The sequence below is a fragment of the Xiphophorus couchianus genome, chromosome 18, assembly GCF_001444195.1.
Source record: "Xiphophorus couchianus chromosome 18, X_couchianus-1.0, whole genome shotgun sequence".
NCBI lineage: Eukaryota > Metazoa > Chordata > Actinopteri > Cyprinodontiformes > Poeciliidae > Xiphophorus > Xiphophorus couchianus.
This window is the reverse complement of record NC_040245.1, coordinates 15331368-15339756: the sequence shown is the minus strand read 5'-3', so window position 1 is coordinate 15339756 and position 8389 is coordinate 15331368.

Genomic DNA, 8389 nt, shown 5'->3' with positions numbered 1-8389 from the left:
TTGGTAATCCCGGGAATGTGAGTCCTGTTAAAGGACATAATACATATATTACTACACTGTGCAAACTAGTTTAACATTTCATTAAAGATGTCAATGGCACCATTACTACATGTTTCCAGTGCATGCTTTAAATGTTTTGGTATTAAACATTATGGGCCATCACAGCCTGACAGATGGCTTGAACAGTACTTACAGACGCATTCATGGGGATTTTACGTTTGACACGTCCTCCAGAGGTTTGCGCTGCAGACAAATGTGCTGAGAAGAGTTAAGTGAGTGGAAGATTACATGGTTTCAAATAGCACACACAATGTGGCGGAACATTATGACCAGTGACGGGTGAAGTAAATAGCTGATTTTTTTTGTTCATCATGCCACCTGTTGGTGGGTGGGATATACTGTGTTAGGAAGCAAAGGCATACTTTATCCTAACATTGAATGTGTGCAGAAAAATGGGCAAGGATGGGAATGTAAAGAGTTTGACAAGGGGCAAGTTTGTGACGGTCAGAGGACTGGGTTGTGAGTGCGTCCAAAACTACTGTTGGGTGTTACCTGTCAAAAACAGTCCAAGGAAGGAATAGCAATCTTTAAAGTTTGCAAATCTAAGCAAAATGTTAAAGTAATTTATTAGAGGCATGTTTAGCACATAGCAGTAGGGTGCAGAATTACATTTGAAGTTTTCATTCTAAACTATCAAAATTAATGGAACAATGTTGTCTTCGTATTAAAGACAATGTACAGGTAGAGTAAATAATGGTCTCTGTGAAATATCAGCAGTTTCTGGAGGCAACTTCAAAGGATCTGTAGAGCAGCTGAAAATGAAAGGAAGATCAGCTTCACAACACAAATGACAACCCTGAAAAGGCAGATGCTTTCACTGTTGTCTGTGGCTGCCTGGTCTAGTAAAAGGCAAAGGTCATAAAAACAAAGACTGTAATTCGTAATTCATTGTTCCTAAAAGGACTTTTTCAATCATCAAAAAGGAAAATTATTCTCAATCTGAATAATTCTACTTTAATTTAAAATACAATATTATAGATGTATAAACCAAATATAATAAACTGAAACAATTTTCCAGAGTTTAGCCTGAAAGGAATAGACTCAAAGAACTGTCTAACATATTTTATAGCAAGCCTCCTCTGCCACTGATCTCATCTGGTATTGTGCTGAGGATGTTTTCCAGAGATCAGACCCTCTGGTTCACCTCCTGGAACTCGGTCTCTTCCGCCTGTCAATCACCGAAAATGCCAGGAGGAAGGGAAAATACATATCTCAAACTGCTCAGTGATCAGAGCGTCCACACACATGCAAATCACCCTGTGGGACGTCGAAGCAGAAGCAATTAATACCAGTGGTGTGTGCTAAAAGCAAAGGTTTTCGTCACAAATGTGAAACGTGCACAGAGGATTGGTTTGTATGAGGGTGAAAGTGGCGGGCGTGCAGGCAGATTAAACCAAGAGTTTGGGAAGTGAACGCAAGATTAGGGTGTAACTGAGGATGTGCCATGCTGGAGGTACATTAAAAATTCAGCCAAACTGTGTGTGTATGTATATATATATATGTGTGTGTGTGTGTGTGTGTGTGAATTCATTACTACCATCAATCACTGTGGTCGGCAAAGAGGAATTCAATTACAGACAGAAACAAGGGAGAATCTGAACACAGGGGAAGATGGTCAATTTGTGGGGAAACAGTGCCTCCCAGTGGATTAATGCATGACAGAGTAGCAGCAGAGTTTCAGAAACCAAAGCAAGAACAGATTGAAAACGCTACAGCTTTCTAAGTAGATCCTTATACTGCACCTCTCACACAGTTTCTATGGCATAATAATCCTCTGTGGTCTTATATTGTGTTTTTACTCTGCACTCATCCTAGCCTGCATGCTATATGGAGTAGACTTGCAATAGGTCGTTTTTAGCTTTCCATCTCCAACATCTCCATGGTGTTGTTATAAATCAGACTCGCAGTGTGTTTTTCAGCCTACAGAAACACAAATATGTCATCCTGAGAATTCGCTGTCAGCTTGGGTGTTTTTGGAAACACTTATCAAAGGCACAACCCACTGAGCTGCTTCATCTGATCATTTCTAAAGTAGAAGACATCAGGAGAGCTATCGCAGGAAAGATGTAAGTTGACATGAAATGTAAACAAACAACAAACAGAAAGTTTGCCTTTCTAACAGCGGCTCTCAAGGTGCATGTTGCAGATAAATTGATTCTTTTGCAGGTGTGTGCTGTAATACACAGAATCACAATGATAAGCCGCCAGCACAACACATGACACACACAGCTTAGCTCACACTGAGGGCCTGGATCTCTATGGGGAAAAAAAAAACGAGTTTGCAGTCCAAAAATCGAAACACATCAAAGATTTATTACTGAAGTATTGAATTGTGAAAAGCTCTGTCAAGTCCTTTCACCTGTGTTTCCTTTGGTAAACTTCAAGAGAATTCAAATTGAATTCCTCTGAGCTGATACTTTGGTAATACATCACTCCTCTGGAGATCAGCTTTAAAATTCTGCTGTTTGCTCACTGTTAATACCGTCCAATAAATATTACAATATTATACCAATTACATATGAATACTCCAAAAGCTGAAGCAATTCTGACACTCGCTTATAGCAGCTGGCAATACGTTTTATATTAGGGTAAGAAATGCATTTCATTGGGGGGTTCTGATGTACTATAACTAGAGATAAAATAAATATAAAACTCAATATAATACAAATATTCCCAAGTAAATAGTTACCGTAATATTAAATTGGAAATATATGAATAGTTGTAAATAGGTCAAAAAAAGATACATGAACCATGTTTATAGTATATCGGAAACGATTCATACATCTTGAACCTTTTTTGCATTTTGTGATGTCATGTTGCAATCATGAACTTAAATGCATTTTAGGAGGAATGCAGGTAACATACCAGCACAGGGGTCGGGAACCTTTTTGACTCAGAGAGCCATGAAAGCAAAATATTTGGAAATTTATTTCAGTGAGAGCCATGTAATATATTTTAAGACTGAATTCAACTAAATGTGAGTATAATATGCCTCTGAATTTATTCTTTTAAATAATGTTGTTATAATACTCACCATTAATGCGACTTCTGGTGCTGCATGAATTTGCTGATGGCTTTGTAGTCTGGTTGGTACTTGGTAAAGTGAAGCTTCATGCAAGCGTTGAGGCTTTCATCCGTTAAACGTGACCGTAGGTTGGACTTGATGTTGTTAAGATGTGAGAATGACCGCTCACACGCACACGTAGATCCAAACATGGTGCAGCTCAGTAGCTCTTGGCACGCTTTCTTTCTACTGTCTCCCGCCGGGTATTTTGACGCAAAGGTAGCACGGCGTGTGTCGAAGTGCCGCTTTACATTCGACCGTTTCATCGACGCAATTTTGTCATTGCAAATTAGACACACCGCAGAACCTGCTCTCTCCACAAAGGCAAATTCTTCGGTCCTTTCGTCCTGAAATGTACGATACTCCTCGTCTTTTTTTCTTTCGCCATCTTCTTCGTTGAAGGGTTAGCTTTGAGCTAATGCCCCAGCAGACTGATTTAAAAGGGGGCATTTAGGCTACTATCATCCAATTAAAATAATGGACTGCTCCTGCAGCCAATAGCAAGCCTGAACAGGACATGAGCGGTGGAAAATCGATGGATGGATAAAAACTTATAATCCATCCAAATGAAATATTTTATGTTTTATCTGTGAGCCAGATGCAATCATCAAAAGAGCCACACCTGGCTCGCGAGCCATACGTTCCCGACTCCTGTACCAGCACAAAGAAGTGCTGTAATTGTTACAATCATAATTGTAAAGTAGAAGGAAAATGATACATGATTTTTAAATTTGAGAAAAGTGTGCAATGCATTTGTATTCAGTTCAGGAGACCTGCAGGATTGTACTGCAGAGACCCATTTTGCTCCAATTGCAGTTACATTTTGGTTTTGCAATGTGTCTCAAAGCTTTGCATATCTACAGATTAAAATTCTTTCCCATCTTTATGTACAAAATAGCTCCAATTCAATAAGTCTGATTAAACGGTGTCTGTGATCATATTTTTCATAAATTAGTTAGATTCAGGTATGAACTTTGACAGGACTTTTCTAACATATGAATTATGTTGTCTTACAAAATTCAAATACATCCTTTCCTGGATGATTAGTGCAGCAGCAGCAGCAGCAGCAGCCTCTAATCAGGACTGCCTTGTTTGTAGCACCATCCATCTTCCCACTGACCAGTTTTCCTCTTCAAAGAAAAACATCCACTGCCACTTTTAGAACTGTGTGTTCTGCACAATGTGCAGTATCAGTTTCATTTTGCTCTTATCAAACCACAACATCTTCTTCCGCATTTACCATGTTGCCGTACAATTTTTAACAAACAAACTTGAATGTCTTGTGGCTTTTTTCCATCAGTAGCTTTCTTCTTGAGGAAATGTTCAGGTCACAGTTGATAGTTGCTCTGTCAACAGCTTCTCACATTTGAAATGTGAATCTCTGCAGTTCCACCAGGACCTCCTGGCGGTTTTTCTACTCACCATATTTGGCCTACTTTAAGTAGATTGGGCAACTTCTTCCTTAGAAGGTAATAGATTGAACAGTGCTGAGTGACGTGCCAGGTGCCTGGGATAGACCTACTAATTTATGGCTCAAACTTGTACATTTCTTTATAATTTGTTTCCTGACTGCTCATACTGTGATTAAATCACACAGATGGACTCTATTTTCTCATGCCTTGTTGAGTAAGTGGATTTTATTTAATGATATCAGAGTAAAGAGGCTGAATATATGTGTACATCCCTCAAATTCTCTCTGAAAAACTAACTTCTTCATATTCATGCTGTACTTCAGAAACTGAGAAGACAAATAATTATAAGTTCCCGGTTTTTATTTCACCCAAAATGGTTTAAAATATGACTAATATGCCGATAAAAGAGGTAAATTTAATTCAAAAGTGAACTAACCAAAAATTATTTGAGCAAACAAGAATACACATATTGACTCATAAAGAAGAGCAACTTAGATAGTAGGAAAATAGAATTAAGCATTAATTTGAACTAATTAATTTGAATAACTCAACGTAAGTTAAGTTAAGTCACATAGTTGAGAAGCTCACATGGTGCTTCTCAACCATGTGAGAAGCACCATGGTTGATCCTGCTAAGCTAGTGTTATTATTTCAAAGTTCTCAGTTCTTGACAGATCTAGCAAATTAGTTTTATTCAGAGTAAGTCTTCATATGTATGATCAAATAGGTAGATTGTACCTCAATGGACCTTGTGCACGATTGTGGACACAATTGAAATTAACATCTATCATCATCTAAGTACGCGGAAGACACACTCTGAATGAAATTAATTTACAAATCTGTCAGGAGAAAGAATCAAATATGTTTGAAGGGGAATTAATACTTTTTCGTGTGTCAGATATCAGAAATCATAGGTTTGGACCAAATTCTTTTCTTTTTTAAAGGTTTTATTGGCTCTAGAGGCTTTTATTTCAAAGTGAATTGACAGGAAAGTGGGTAATAAGAGAAGAAGACATGCCACAAAGGTCGCCAGGCTGGGAAGCGAACCTGCGACAGCCGGGTCGAGGACTAAGTGGGTTGTGCTCAACCCCTGTTAATATAATACAGAGGAAAGATATAATGCCAACCTACTCATATGCATCACATCTGGCAGTTTTTTAGTGGTTCCTGCTCCATTCTCATACTTTTCCGGCTTCTCTTACATCTCCTCCTCCTCACTGCTACTCCAACTGGCATTATCCTGCCCCTCTTCTACAACTTCATGACCACAGCTTGCAGTCCTTGACTACTACTTAACATCAACAATGATAAACTTCATAGCACTTTGCAAAAATTCTGTGTTAGAATAATAACACCACATATTAATAACGTATATTTGTGTACCTCATACAAATACCATATACATAAAGCTGCAGTATGTAACTTTCATGAAGAATATGGGTTTTTTTTACAGATTTGTTAAAACTGTCACCTTGTTGTTAGAGTATGCTATGAGACAAAAGATTGATCTCCGCCACCTCCTTCCTGAGCTCCTGTTGCAGTCTGAGGAAATGCACCGCTCCCGACCAAAAACAACCAATCAGACCCGGGAGGAAGGTCTTGATGTCGTAATTCTATATTCACCAAAAACAGACTTAGTATGCGCATGTAGTTTTCTTTCAGTTATTTACCACCTGAGAAATTACTTCAATGTACAAAACAAAAAAAATTATTTGCAAAATTATTCATGAGCTTATTTGCTTCTTTGAATCTTGCTCTTTTCATCATCACCATGTAATTTTCTTCGATATTCCTTTTGCTTACTTTTATTTTGTTTAGTAGGAAATTATTGAAAGTTTTGTGGAAAAGCCTACAACTTTGTACATATCAATTGGACCTAAATTACAGGTTCTGTTGTCAAGTTATATCGAGTGGGCATCATCAAAGCTTAAAGAGCTTAAAAATCACATAGGTCGTTTCTGTCTGTGCCAGTGTGATGAAAATTACCAAAAGAAGTTCATGTGTTCATGCAGGCCCCTAATAAGGCGAGGTCTTTCCATCTGTTATATCATATTGTGTGGGTCAGGGTTCATCTGTTCATATGAACTGGTTTTAAATCTAAGACAAATATCAGAGCAAATAAACCATCCAATCACAATCCTTGAGTGGGTCAAAGGAATTTTCTAGTATTCTAGTCTATGATCCATAAGTTTCTATCTTTCAATCTAATAAATTCTCTCTGATCCGTTAAACATATGTTATTCATTTCAATCTCTTTTTACCAGTTCCACCTTCACTAGCCTGATAAAAATCATCCCCTTTGTATTACACTTTGCTTTGTACAGAGGATCTAGACTCTCTGTTGTTGGAAAAACGATTGCTTCTTGAATGCCTGGACTGTGTTGAGGTTTTAAATGTTATCCAATTGTTAATATTTACATATGTAATGCAAACTTAGTGCCAGTTTGACACTAAGATGCTTACCGGAAATTGCACGTGGTGTAAACAACCGTCCTCTACTGCAAAAAGGGAAATGCCAATCAGATCGAGGCAGCTGTTAAGGTCAATTAAATATTTGGAAAAATTAATGTATTCTTAGTTTATGCACCTTAGTCCCTTAAATCAGGCTTGACAACTTATCTCATCCTGACAACTATCAAATATGAAGGAGACAGGTGTTAGGTCTATCAGATTTTGCTCTATCAATTTGTCTTGACAGGTTTTATTACATTTTCTCCTTCAGTTTTTATTATTAAACACTTGGACCAGTTGCCCTGAAACGATATAAATTTTGTTCAATTAGCTTGTTAGCAATTTTTTTCAAATTTAAACTGGTATCGGCCTTTTGATGCAAGTCCCCTCCACTGTTTTTATTGGTCATGCTGCTCTAATCAATGACCCTTGTGGAGTGATTGTTCACTAATGCCAGGTTTCCCACATTCAGCCCCATGATTTTGATTTAAAAGCAGAAAATATGATGTTGACAAAAACAAGATGTGAATGAAATAATATAAAAAGAACAACAAAAAATATATATTGTGAAAGGGAAAAGTTGATGAAGATTTTTAAAAACAAACCAAAGATAAATATGCAAAAATCAATCATGTCATAAGCTATATCAACAATTTAAGTTAAAAACTTGCAAAGGTCTTGGCAAAAAGCAAAACATTTTTTATAGTTATTTATAACAGATTTTAATAAGAGTTACACCACAACGGTCACTTGCTGGGAGAACCCATGCATGAACCAGAAGAACATGTTAAGTTGATGTTGAAAGTCTCAATTTGTGCTAAAATCGGTGCCACTGTGCGTCCCTGAGTGTAACAGTTTAACTCTAAGAAGTAAATACTGTGGCCCGTAAGTAAGGCATAAAAAGGCTCACAAGCTCAAGCGATGAATCAGCATTTATACACAGGACAGACAACCTTATAAAGGGATTCGCAATCAGTTGAAACGGTATTTTCACATCTAAAATATTTACTTTAGATGTAAAAATAAAGTTAAAGTAATAAATAAGATAAATAATAAAAATAAAGTTGTGTTTGGCTCTTTCCCGCTGCGCTCTTCTTTTACAAATTTTAATAAAATATTGACACACCGACGTCGCCATATTGTTTACAATGCAATGGATTGTGGGTAAATTGCATACTTACACCGATTGGCTAGCTGTGTCCAGCCAACTCTTTCCCACTGTGCTTTTCTTGTTATCTATGAAGTGACACAGACTCACCTCACTATTTATTTTTTATTAAATTACAACCAACAGTGGCACAGTGTGCCAGCCAAACACAAAATGATAAACTACAACACAGGTAAAGTTAGCCTTTCCAGTGACAGTGCTTATTGCATCACTTAAAAGTAAAAACGTACACTCC